At 36.7% G+C, this 14277-nt stretch overlaps 1 protein-coding gene and 1 pseudogene across 1 annotated transcript in view; both read left to right on the forward strand.

The window, feature by feature from the left end:
* SPRY3 (sprouty RTK signaling antagonist 3) overlaps nt 1-14277 on the forward strand; it is a 119831-nt gene that overhangs the window by 84221 nt on the left and 21333 nt on the right. The gene's annotated exons all lie outside the window — the stretch shown is intronic.
* On the forward strand, nt 1621-2510 carry LOC103232862 (60S ribosome subunit biogenesis protein NIP7 homolog pseudogene; annotated as a pseudogene).

Raw genomic sequence — 14277 nt, forward strand, 5'->3', positions numbered from 1 at the left:
ACTCACTCAAAATCACACATCCACATGGAAATTGAACAACCTGCTCCTGAATGACTCCTGAGTAAATAATGAAATTAAGGTGGAAATCAAGATGTTCTTCGAAACTAATGAGAACAAAGACGCAATGTGCCAGAATCCCTGGGACACAGCTGAAGCAGTGTTAAGAGGGATATTCATAGCATTAAATGCCCACATCAAAAAGCTAGAAAGATCTCAAATCAGCAAGCTAACATCACAACTAAAAGAATTAAAAGAACCCCAAAGCTAGCAGAAGACAAGAAATAACCAACATCAGAGCAGAATTGAAGGAGATAGAGACACAAAAACCCTCCAAAAATCAACAAAACCAGGAGCTGTTTTTTTGAAAAAATTAATAAAATAGACTGCTAGCTAGACGAATAAAGAAGAAAAGAGAGAAGAATCAAATAGACACAATTAGAAATGGTAAGGGGGATATCACCGCTGACCCCACAGAAATACAAACGACCATTGGAGAATGTTATGAACACCTCTGTGCAAATAAACTAGAAAACCTAGAAGAAATGGATAAATCCCTGGACACATACACCCTCCCAAGTCTAAACCAGGAAGAAGCTGAATCCCTGATTAGACCAATAACAAGTTCTGAAATTGAGGCAGCATTAAATAGCCTGCCAATGAAAAAAAGCCCTGGACCAGATGGATTTACAGCTGAATTCTACCAGAGGTACAAAGAGGAGCTGGTACCATTTCTTCTGAAACTATTCCAAACAATTGAAAAGGAGGGACTCCTCCTCAACTCATTTTATGAGGCCAGTATCATGCTGATAACCAAAACCTGGCAGAGATACAACAAAAAAAGAAAACTTCAGGCCAATATCCCTGATGAACCTCGATGCAAAAATCCTTAATAAAATCACAGACATGGCCTGGCACAGCAAGCCTAACCAGTGTGTCAGAGATCTAGGGGAACTGGCTCCCCATGGCAGTACTCTGAATTAGTTCTGGGGATGTGCACATGGTCATGCCAAGTGTCCCTCCTCCAAGAGCTTCTGTTAGACTAGAGGTATAAATGATGCTGAATAAGGGCCCCTGGACTTAATACCAGATAAAGCATGGAGATACGTGGACAACCTGGGCATGTTACTTGTTCTTCCTGGGTCACAGTTTCTTTATGTTTGAAATAGGGATGGCAGCACCTGCTTTCTTAGTAACACTGTGAGGGTAAAATCTACGTATAAAAATGCCTTAGAAATGTAAAGACCTGAGAGTCTTTGAGCAAACCAGAAAGTTATCAAGAACTTTTCTTTTTGTGCAATTCAGTATATTTTGGGGGGTAAATTTTAAACACCAAATAATCCTCAACAAACGAATGTACACATAGTTCCTGGAATGAGGCAAATATACTCCTCCTGGAACATAAAACAATTAAAAATTCCAACAAATTTATCAAGTATGTAAATAAGTGTTGATAACTTGAAAAATAAAAAAGGAATAAAATCATGATACATCAACATGAATGAACCTTGAAAACATTATGCTAAGAAGCTAGACATAAATGGACAATTTTAAATAATTCCATTTATATATTTATATTATATTAAGAGATAGGAGGATCCGTTGTTTCAACCCAGGGAGAAAATGTGGCCTTTGACTGAAGAAGAGACCCGTGTCATGTTTGAGAAGATCGCAAAATACATCGGGGAGAATCTTCAGCTGCTGGTGGACCAGCCCAATGGCACCTACTGTTTCCATCTGCACAACGACCGGGTGTACTATGTGAGTGAAAATATTATGAAGTTGGCCGCTAATATCTCTGGGGACAAGCTGGTGTCGCTGGGGTCCTGCTTTGTTAAAGTCACTAAAACCCACAAGTTTTGGTTGCACGTCACAGCCCTGGATTACCTTGCACCTTATGCCAAGTATAAAGTGTGGATAAAGCCTGGTGCAGAGCAGTCGTTCCTGTGTGGGAAGCATGTGTTGAAATGTGGTCTGGGTCGAACCACTGAAAATACTTCTCAGTACCAGGGCGTGGTGGTGTACTCCATGGCAGACATCCCTTTGCCTTTTGGGGTGGCAGCAAAATCTACACAAGACTGCAGAAAAGTAGACCCCATGGCGATTGTGGTATTTCATCAGGCAGACATTGGGGAATATGTGCGGCATGAAGAGATGTTGACTTAAAACGAAGTCATTGCAAGGACAGGCGGCTGTATGGAAGGGCCAGCTTTGTTTCCTGTGTTTGTGTGGACTCCACCATCATGTTGAATTTTGTCAACACTCTGACCTCTTCAGGGACTTCTTATTTACTGTACTCTCTATCATTGACAAATGCAGGCTGGATTCTTATTGTATACAGAGATGGCTCAAAAATGGGGTTTCAGATCTTTGTGTTTGTGATGAAATAGAATACTCTGTTTCATATTTGAATCAGAGGGCTTCTTGTTCTGAGAAATAGGTTCAAAATCATTGGAACTAGGAACAAGAATAGCTTATTGTTATCTGTGATAACACTTTTTTTTCTAAACTCATGATAACACAGGGATTGTCTTTTTTATTAATATGCAAGTTAGTCATTTCCATAACAGAATAATAAACCACATGTGGGGTTTTAAAAATGAAATTTGTCTAAAATAATAAGAGCAATTCAGCTATTTTTCTATACAGTAATTGGTGTGTGGTATGGAAGAAAAACGGATTCAAACCCCACTTCTGCCATCTACCAGCTATATAGCCTTGAGTGAGTCATTCAGCTTTAATACAGTTCACTTTCTTCTCTTTAAAAAGACACGAAACTTTAAAAAGTAGCTTTGGCCATCTACCTGAGAATTAGAAATTCTGATTTTTGGAATTAGAAATCATGATTGTAGGCTGGGCACAGTGGCTCACGCCTGTAATCCCAGCACTTTGGGTGGCCAAGGCAGGTAGATCACTTGAGGTCAGGAGTTTGAGACCAGCCTGGCCAACATGGTGAAACCCCATCTCTACTAAAAATAAAAAAATTAGCCAGGTGTGGTGGCACATGGCTGTGGTCCTAGTTACTTCGGAGGCTGAGGCAGGAGAATGGCTTGAACCAGGGAAGCAGAGGTTGCAGTGAGCCGAGATCGTGCCATTGCAATCTAGCCTGGGCAAAAAAATGAGACTCCATCTCAAAAATAAATAAATAAATTTTTACAAGCTGTTTTCTCAGTATTTTTCTTGGATGAGATGATCCTAGGCTGATTGTACAGTGTACAGTGCCTGGGGAATGATAGGTGTGGAATAAATGGTAAGAATTATTTTTATATTATGTATATTATGTATTCCTGTTATTAAGTGTAGAGTTTTATGAGGAGTATAATTTGATTATATTACCTTCTTTTTTACAAGCTGTTTTCTTAGTATTTTTCTTGGATGAGATGATCCTAGGCTAGAATGTTTTTTTCATCACTATGATTTTATAAAACATAATTTTTTCTATGAACCTTTACTTACTTGACTGGATTGGACTAAAAGCACTGATCAGAGACTGTGACATAAAAATTCAGGCCCTTTGTCCTTCCCCGTGCCTCCCAAAGTTATTTTAAGATTGTTAGAATATTTCTTTAATAACATTTTGTAGACAAAAAATTTAAAGACTACCTGTATATTTAATGAATTTAATATATTTAATGAATATACGGCTTATTTTAAGTTCCAAAAGTGAAGTCTTTAAGAATAAAACATTACCAACTCCTGCTTTTATATAAAAAAAAAGAGATAAATGTATTTTCATATCCCAGTTTTATCCTCGTCTATTCATAAAAGTCAGGCTGCCCAAAGGAAGCATGCAACACTGCAAGGAATGCAATTTAGTGTGGCTGGGCAACTTTGGCCAGAGGGGGTGCAGAAGGGAGAAAGAAGACGGAAGACAGTCTAAGACTCAAGGCATCTTGCAACTCTGAGACTTCAGAGGTGAGGCCACCTATGAACTGAGTAGATGTCTGGGAAAACATGTAATTCAAGGCAGTTCTAAAACCCTGTGGGTTTTGTGTGGATTCTGAGGTAATCCTACAGTAGGAAGTCCAGCCAAATGGTGAGAATAAGCAAGAGTCTTGGAGAAAAAGGAACAGAATGAAGGCAATGTCCGACCATAATGCATGCTCTTGCAAGGACAGACAGACACCATGATCTCCTCAGGATCTTCTGAGGCAGTTAGTGTGAAAGGAGGCAACTTGCCACCAAAATGGGAAAGAAGTGGTTAAACAGCAACAATAGGGCTCCTGCTTCCTAGAGGTATTGGGTGACATTTCCCTGCAACAATCCTAGAATCTTAAAGTGTGGTGTCGGTTTCACTTAGGATTCCAAATTGGAAGTGACTTTTCCTGGCAAACGCAGTTTAAAGTGTTTCTTTCAGTGTCATGCTGTACAGAAAAATACTAGTCCCACAGAGAAAATTAGTCACAAAAACAGAAGGAAAAAAATACAACATGAATGCAGACCCAGGACACTAAAGTCAGAGAGACAGAACCACAGCCTCACACAACCATTGCTTACATTGTGTAGAGCATTACTGGAAGGAAACAAAGTCTTCAACAGAAACCTGCTGCACCACTCTTAGCAAACTCCTTTGTTTGGCCTGGGGCCACTTTACCTGTGTATTGTTTTGTAGCAGATTTTCCAGGTAATGCTTAGATTTTTCATGCTCCCCCAGTTCATTGGATTGGGCTTCAGAGGCTCTTTCTGGTGTGTGTCTGATTCAAATTGTATTGTTCTAAGATACCTTGTCTTCCAAACAAAAATCATCCTTGACATGCAGAAAAACTACTGATTTCTCAACAGATTTATAATGGAACAGATATAATGATGTGACCTAGAGCAATTTCTTTAACCTCATACAGAATCAAATTCCCCATCTGAACATAAACGTATTTACCTCATAGGTTTATTGTGAAACTTAAAATAAAATATATAATTTACCTTGCATAATGCTTAGCATATAGTAAGCACCAAATATACATTAGTTATTAATATTGTTATTTTCATGAGCAAACTTAGTAGGGATAAAAGCTCAGAAACACTGGGTAGGAGCTTGAGCTAGCCATAGAGACCTTGAATTGTAACCTGGCCTTCAGATTCCTCATCAGAAGGGTGGGACCAGGAATAAGAGCGTTACACTTGGCACAAGTCCAAACTGCATGACTGCACAAACACTGTAACTGCTCTGTATTCAGACACATTTGAAAGGATTTTTCCAGCATAAATTTCTAAATGTGCTGCTTGTTTTGTAATTCAATCTAGGGCAGCAGCAGCAGTGCTATCATTATTTACATTTCTACCTTTTGGTCTTGGATCCAAGATATTTGCAGCAGTATGAATTGGCTCATAAGAAAATTCTTCTCTTTTCTTCAAAAAAGTTTCATGTTACTTTCTTTTATACCTGTAAGCAAGTAATTATTAATAATCTTTTACATTGATTTGTTTCTGAGACATTTGGTCAGAAATAATTTGCAGAAATAAATTGATTCAGACACTGTAGCTAATTTAACATTAATTTTTTCCTATTTATCTGATTTTTAGAAATTATTCCAGTAGAGGAGAACCTCATTAGCAACATATTAGCTTTCTAATATTGTTAATACAATTTTTTCATTTTAATGAACAAAAGGCAATAAAAAGACCTTGTAAACAATTAGAAAATCATCTTGCCCTCAATTAAATTTTCTATTCTCCAAGATTTAAATCTTCAACAGTAACCTAAATAGCTGTTAACCCTCTATTTATGAACGTAAAGGGGAGAAAACATTTTGTTTATGTCAAGTCTTAAGATTGTTTCAATAGTGACCAGTTCCTTTTCACTCTTTACTTTATCTTGGTTGTGTTTGAGTCGTTAAGTCGTAAGTTCTCGGACATTAATAACTGCACATTCTGGAAGGACTTTCTTTAAATCTTTTATTGTCTCCTCTTGGCTCCAAACTGTGGATCTGGGACCACGTACAACTCCAAGTAAACTTTCAGCCTTCAAATGACCTCAGTATTACATCCTTCCTGAAGTATTGCAGAATTTTTCTCTAAATTAAAGGAGAATCACAGGACGTCACACTTAATGACTCCTGATTCAAAGTTAATTTTCCTTCCTTTGATGCCTAAATCTACTTCAGCACCTAATTATATAATTCTGCTTTGGAAGGGACCCTAGAGCTTAATCTAATTTTCAACTAACTGCAGGATTCATTATTAGAGAACCAATGATAGTTTGTAAATCAGTCTTTGAGCATTTACCTAATAAAACTATTCCATCAGTAGTTAGAAACATATTTCTTAAAATGAGCTAAGACCCACCTCCTTAAAACTTCCTTTGAGCAAAGGTTCATGGCCCCACATAAGAAGAGATTTTCCTATTTTCATTTAAAGTATCATCTTATTAAATTATCTCTAAATGGATCAAATATAGCATATTTTAACAGGAAGTATTCCTAGTGGTTCTATCTCCATTAATACATACTCCAAAATATTGCCCACTCTTTTAAGCTACCAGCCCTGATGCAGTATCCCAAATATCAGTGCCAAAACCAGAAGTGCATTCTCCTATTACATTAGTAATAATTGTACAGTATGGTGGCAGGAAATGCACTTTCAGTTCACTGGCTATAGCTATTAAACTATGCGGAAATGACTGCCTGGAAGGCAGCCAGGTCCCTTGGCTTTAAGGCCAGCTCTGAGGAAGACAAAGGTAATACAAGAAGGGAAACTATGCCACCTGACCAAAAGCATTATTGAGACACTCTAAAGCAGTGCTTCTCAGCTCTTTGTGGTGAAGGAACTTTTTTTTTTTTAATTTCCAATCGGCCATGGACTTTTGTAAAATAGAAAATTATGCACTTGAATAAACCAGCAATGTGAAATGTTCTAAAAATTTCTAAATACTTACCATTTGTATACTTGATCAGTATAACTATATACTTTCATGATTTATATACTTATTATACTTATCTCATAAGGGACTGGTAACAGTTTTGGAGAAAGGATGAGAATTACATTTGCCATCCTATTCTTTTAGTATGGTTCAAGTGACATGCTAGAAAGGAACTATTCCTGCTGCTGGTAAGTACCAGAGATGTGTGTATGTTAAATATAAGATTGGTGGCCATGCTTAACAAGATAGTAAACACTTGGCTATAAAGATAGTATCAATGAAAACAATTGCCATTTATTAACCATGTTTAAAGTAGTTTAATGATGAAATCTTGGTTAATCATATGAATATGGGGAAAAGTATATTTGCCCAGAAGTAGGTTGTATCAAAAAGCATTTTCTCACAGTTACGTAATTACCAAGAATAGAGTTTAGGGAGTGACACTGCCAAGCAGGCAAAAGAGAAGACTTCCAAAAGAGAAATTTTGCCAGTAGAAACCTGGAATAACCCCAAGGTCAGAGGTAGTAAGGAGAGAAAGGGAGTTGACAATAGGATGATACGTGGTATATTTCATTAAAGAAATGAGGAATAGTTACATGAATTCTTCCTCTATCAATGATGTTTGCTCCAGGATGAAGACTTCTAAAGAAATAATTGTGACACTGAAGGCTATCATATTGGGAATCAGGGCCAAAGAACAGGGCAATACCTCATGGAATGTCTGACTACTACATGGAATCAGAAGACAAGCTAACCATCCACCATGAAGGGGAAATACTGGCTTTTCTCTCTTCCCATGTACAATAAACCAGAGATATGGCAATCAGATTCTGCATTAATTGCCAAGGGAACAAGGATTTTTCACATGTACAGAAAATATGAATTCCAGCTAAAAACACTTTTTAATCCTGGTCTTCATATGTAAATATAAACAGGCAACTGAGAATCATCAAATTGAGTGAAAACCAAAAACATTAGAGCCACCAGACTCAACCAACACAATAACTAATGTTTAAAGAAACAGTATGTGGAGAAAACAGAAGTGAACTACAAATATGGATAAATAGGATTTAGAGAAAAATTTTTCACACTCAGTCACACAATGCCCAATACATCATTAAATACCTTGGATCCATAAAATAAAAATAAGCTTTTACAAAAAAGAAAGTAATCAGAATTCTTAGCTATAAGCAATATAATCCACTTGGGCTTGTCTAAAACTAAACAAATATCTAATGAGTGGTAACTATGTGTTGGTTATTCTTTTAGGCACTGAGAATACAGAAGTGAGTAAAATAGACATTCCCTGTCCTTAAAGAGTTTATATTCCAGTCAGAGGCTAGAGATTATAAGGAAATAAACATATAATTCAGGTAGTAATGGCAAGCAGAGTAAGGGAGACAGCAAGCGATGGGGGGTGTGTGAGTGTGTCTGTGTATGCATGTATGTATTATAGATAGAGTGGTAAGAGAAGGCCTCTCTGATAAAGTAACATTTGAACTAGGAATCAAAGGAAATGATGAGGTGAATCAAGAGCAAGAGAAAAAATATTCTGAGCAAAAGGAACACAAAATAAAAAAGATTTGAGGTGGAAGTATCTGGGAGTTTTGACTAATAGCAAGGACACCAGTTTGGCTTCAGTGGGCTGTGTGAGAAAGAGTGATAGAAATTTAGGTGAGGGCAATAAGAATAAGCCAAATTATATAGGACCTTGTAGACTATTGTGTTTTGGCTTTCACTATGAGATGTATGAAAAGCCATTGTAGAATTATGAGGAAAAGACTGTGATAATTTGACTTACACTTTAACAGTATAACTCTAGTAGCTATATAGATAATAGGCTAGAGGTGGCAAGGGTAAAAGCAGGGACATCAGTTAGCAGGCTATTACAATGATATAGGAATGTGATGATTGTGGCTTGGATCAGGGTATTAGCAGTGGGGATGGGGATATATGGTCAGACTCGATATATTTTTTTAAATATGGACAGTATTTCCTGATGGATTGAATTTGGAGTATGAGAGAAGGACAGAATGACTCCAAGATTTTTTCCTGGGGAACTAGAATAACTAAGGTACTATTTATTATAATGGAGAAAATTATAGGAGAATCAGTTAATTTTTGTTGGAGAATGAAGAGCTATAGTTTTGGACATGTTAACTAGGAGATGTATATTAAACATTCAATTGGAGATTTTGAATACCCAGTGGGATACATTATTCTGGAGTTCAGGGGAGGCATCGAGTCTACAGATATTAATTTGAGAGTTCTCTCTATATAGAAGGCATTTAAAGTCATGAGACTGCATGAGGTCAGCTAAGGAATGAATGTAGGTAAAGAGAAGAGGACCAAGGATTGAGTCTTACATTACTTCAGTATTTTACAGTTGGGAATTAAAATATCACCAGAATACATATACACCATAGAATACTACACAGTCATAAAAAAGAGTGAAATCATGTCCTTTGCAGCAACATGGATGCAGCTAGAGGCCATTATCCCAAGCAAACTAATGCAGGAACAGAAAACCAAATACTATATGTTCTCACTTATAAGTGGAAGCTAAACATTGGGTACACATGAACATAAAGATGGCAAAAATAGGCACTACAGTCTAGAGCGCAGGGAAGGGAGGAGTGCAAGAGTTGAAAAACTAACTATTGGGTACTATGCTCATTACCTGGGTGACGGGATCAGTTGTACCCCAAACCTCAGCATCACACAATATACTCATGTAACAAACCTGCACATATACCCTCTGAACCTAAAAGTTGAAATCATTTTTAAAAAAGAATTTACAAATATCACCAGAGGAAATTGAGATGAAATAAATAGTGAGATAGAAGAAGTATGAAGAGGCTACCTGAAAGCCAAGTAAAGAAAGTGCTTCAAGAAGGAGAGAATAATCAACCATGTAAATGATACCAACAGGTTAAGTAAGATGCAGACTGATAATTAACCTTTGAATTTAGCAATATGGAGATCAAGGGTAATATCAACAAGGGTAGCTTGTAAAACAATGTCATCAGTTAAGAGTGAGAATGGAGTACTCGATATGGGAGGTTTAAGGAGAGAGTAGATGGTATAAAATAGACAGCTAGTGGGTTATAAAAATGTCACAGCATTGCCAAGCTCTAAAAGCTCACTTGAGGTTAATGGTCATGAATTTAAGGAGCGTAATATTAAATGAATAACAAACCAGTTAACATGGAAACAGAAAAGGTGGAAAGTTGGATTTAGGCATGTTTGGATTTTTTCAGAGGTGACTATGATGAACTGAAAGAAGGGAAAAGAAGTTAATGGTATATGCTTGGAAGTGTAATTGTAATGATGGACCATGAAATCTAAAGTGAGGTAAGAAGTGAAAACATGCATAGAGTGGATGGCAGTAAAAAGTAATAGGGGTCAATGGATTTGAGGTCCCAGTAGGTTCAAGAAAATGTTGGAATTGGGGCATTAGAAGGAGTGAGCAGAAAAGACAGGAAAAGATGGCTTGAAAAGGGGATGCTGAAATTGAGATTGCGTAAGTAGTATAGCTATTTATTAAAGGAAGGCTGGCAAACCAAGCTTGAGGTTCAGCTTCCAGAAATAAGGTCCAGGACTATTGCCACAGCACTGCCCTGATAAGAAAACCTGTTGCTCCTGCAGTTAGATGCCAAGAAATTGACTTTACTGCAACAGCTACTGCTGCCAGCACTCATGCCACCACTTTATTAAGAACTTGACCTTGCAATCTCTGCCATCCCCCAAAGTCAAGTCCCTTTGCTACTATCTCTTCCAACAATGGAAACCATACAGTTCTACCTTCTGCATGGCTTCAATTCTGAATCAAAGTCTCATGTGAGGGCGAACATAAGTCATATTCCTACATTGTAGTTTCAACACAGAAGTTTGAGTTTTGACTTCTACACTTAAGAGGTAAATATTATAATGTAAGAATTTTTTCCAAATATAGAAAGGCTATACATGATATGTTGGTCAGACATAAATATGACAAATGTTTACCATATCGATTTTTTAAATTAAAAATACAATTGCCAGGCCTGGCGCAGTGGCTCAGGCCTGTAATCCCAGCACTTTGGGAGGCTGAGGCGGGCGGATCACGAGGTCAGGAGATGAGACGATCCTGGCGAACACGGTGTAACCCCGTCTCTACTAAAAATACAAAAAACTAGCCGGGCGAGGTGGCGGCGCCTGTGGTCCCAGCTCCTCGGGAGGCTGAGGCAGGAGAATGGCGGGAACCCGGGAGGCGGAGCTTGCAGTGAGCCAAGATGGCGCCGCTCACTCCAGTCTGGGCCACAGAGCCAGACTCTGTCTCGAAATAATAATAATATAATAATAATAGTAAGAATGACATATGCCTAGACAGATTCTGGTAAAAATTTTAAACTCTAAAGTCAAAGTGAATATCCTCTTCCAAGCACCTTGGTGTAGCACATAAGCTACATATCCCTATGGGGTAGCTCTACTGGATCGCTAACTCACCTGTTCACCAAAATTAACTGAAATGGATCAAAGAGCTATCAAAAAATATGAAATCATCAAAAGACAAGAACTACTTAAAAAAAAAAAAAAAAAAGCATGAGAATTAGCTGGGCGTGGTGGTGGGCACCTGTAGTCCCAGCTATTCGGGAGGCTGAGGCAGGAGAATCGCTTGAACCTGGGAGGCGGAGCTTGCAGTGAGCCCAGATCACGCCACTGCACTCCAGCCTGGGTGACGGAAAAAAAAAAGCACGAGGAGATAAGGCACAAAACCTGGATGCTATAATTCCATATGGAAAAGATGATCTATGAGTTTGACTGCATAACAATTTAAAACATTTGCAAAGCATGGAGTATTATAAGTTAATTAAAAAGACCAATGGCAAAGTGATAAAAAAAGTAATGTTTATGCTAGAGGTTTAATACCTTGATATTTATATATTACTATTGATATTTAAATGTATCTATTAAGTTCTTACAGATCCATAATAAGAAAAATTCAATAGAAAAAATGGACAAAGAACAAGAAAATACAGTTCTCAAAATGAAACATATAAATAGCGAATATTTATATTTAAAAGTATTGAATCTCACTCAAATTTTTTAAAACTCAAGATATCAGTTTTTACTTCTCAGATAGAAAAAGGTTGAGAAATTTGATAATATACTTGGTTGCCAAGAGTGTGAGAAAATGAGCATTCTCCTAAACTCCTGGAGTAAATTGGTGTAAGCTTTTTGGAGAGCAATTTGGCAATATTAATCAAAATTTCAAAACATATATTTGTCCCAGCATTTTTACTTTAGAAATTTGTGCTATAGATACATTAGCACAAATATCCAAAATACATGTAAAACATATTTATTGCAGCATTTTTGTAATACCAAAAGTCTGAAAACAATCTAAATGTTTATTAGTTAGAAACTGGTACTTCTGGCAAAGAGAAGAGTCAAATATAACAGGAGTCTGTTTGCATGAGGACTAAACAGTCTCCCAACTGTATTCTTTAAAAAACAGTTTTATGGAAATGTAATTCACATGCAATAAGTCACCCGTGTAATGTGCACAATTTAATAGTTTTTAGTATATTATCAACATTGTGCAACTATCACCACTATCTAATACCATAATATTTTCATCAACCCAGAAAGAAACCTGTACCAATTAGAAGTCACTCGCAATTTCTCCTTTCCCTCAGCCCCTGAAACCACAAATTGACTTTTCCTTATGGATTTGCATTTTCTGGATATTTCACATAAATTGAATATTATAATATGTGACATTTTGTGTCTGGCTTCTTTCATTTATTGTGATGTTTTCAACGTTCATTCATATTGTAGGATGTATCAGTGATTCATTATTTTTGAATCTAGAAAATATTCCATTGTATGGATAGGTCACGTTTTGTTTAGCCAGTCCTGCTGAACAATCTTTCAACAATTATTCTTGATAATCCTATTGAACATTCATATACATGTTTTTGTATAGACACATGTTTTCAACTTTTTTGGTTATGTATCTAGGGATGGAATTACTAGATCATGTGATAACCTCATGTTTAACATTTCAAGAAAATTCCAAACTGTCTCCCAAAGTGGCTGCACTACTCACAAAGTGCTGGGAGATTTACAATCTCACCAGCAATGTATGAGGCTTCCAGTTTCTTCACATCCTCACTACCATGTGTGATTGTCTGTTGTTTTGATTTTGGCCATTCTAGTGGGTGTTAGGTTGTATCTAATTTTGTTTCTGCTTTGCATTCACCTAATGACTGATGTTATTGAGCATGTTTTCATGCACATATTGGCCATTTGTGTGTCTTTGAAGAGATGTCTATTCAAATCCTTTGCCCATTTTTCGATTTGGTTCTTTGTTTTTGTTGTTGAGTTGAAGATCTTTATCTATTGTGGATACAAATTCCTTATCAGATATATGACTGGCAAACATTTTCTCCTATTCTGTGGGCTGCATTTTCACATTATTGATTATATTTTTGGCAGGAAAAAAAGGTTTTGATTTTGAAGAAATGTAATTTATCTATTTCTTCTTTTGTCACTTGTGCTTTTCTTGTTGTATCTAGGAATACTTTGCCTAATCGAAGGTCACAAATATTTACTCCTATGTTTTATTCTAAGAGTTTTATAGTTTTGGCTCATGCATTTATGTCTATGATTTTGAGTTAATTTTTTGTACAGCATATGATTTGAAGTAGGAGTCCAACTTCAATATTTTGCATGTGGCTATTCAGTTGTTCCAGCACCATTTGTTGAAAAGACTATTCTTTTTCTTAATTGCATTTTCAGGTTGTTCATTGCTAGTATATAAATATACAACTACTTTTGTATATTGAACTTGTGTGTGTGTGTCTGTGTGTGTGTATTTTAAATAGAGAATTTGCTCTGGAAGTTTGTTACAAATAGATATATACATAATTGCAAAAATAATTTTGTGTGCATACACACACACACACACACACACACACACACACACCCTGCAGGCTGTTGGGTAACAGCAGTGGAAAAAATAAGTCATTTGTTGAGTAGTAATCCATTGTATCGATATAACCACTCTACCATTTGCCCCATAACAGTGCAGAATTTGCAATATATCTACAAAAAATGTAAAAATTGTTTGAGTCCTGGTGAACTCACATAGTCTAAATGGAGAACAATGAGATTACTAGTGCCTAAATCTCAGAATTCTAATTCAAAACTTGCAGTAAAAAGTGAAAGTGAACACATCCCAGTTTAATCTTTTACCCCAATGTCTTTAAATTTCTTCACATTTTACTTTATTAAAACCAAAGTTAATCTTCTTTATCAGCTCAGAGCTATTTTAGATGCTTCCCAATCTTCAATCTTCCTTCCCCTGTAACTACTCCCTCTTTATTTAGAAGGCATACAATAGACATTAACCCTAATGTAGAGAAGTAGTGTGGCATGGG

This window comes from Chlorocebus sabaeus, chromosome X (genome assembly GCF_047675955.1).
Source record: "Chlorocebus sabaeus isolate Y175 chromosome X, mChlSab1.0.hap1, whole genome shotgun sequence".
Lineage (NCBI taxonomy): Eukaryota > Metazoa > Chordata > Mammalia > Primates > Cercopithecidae > Chlorocebus > Chlorocebus sabaeus.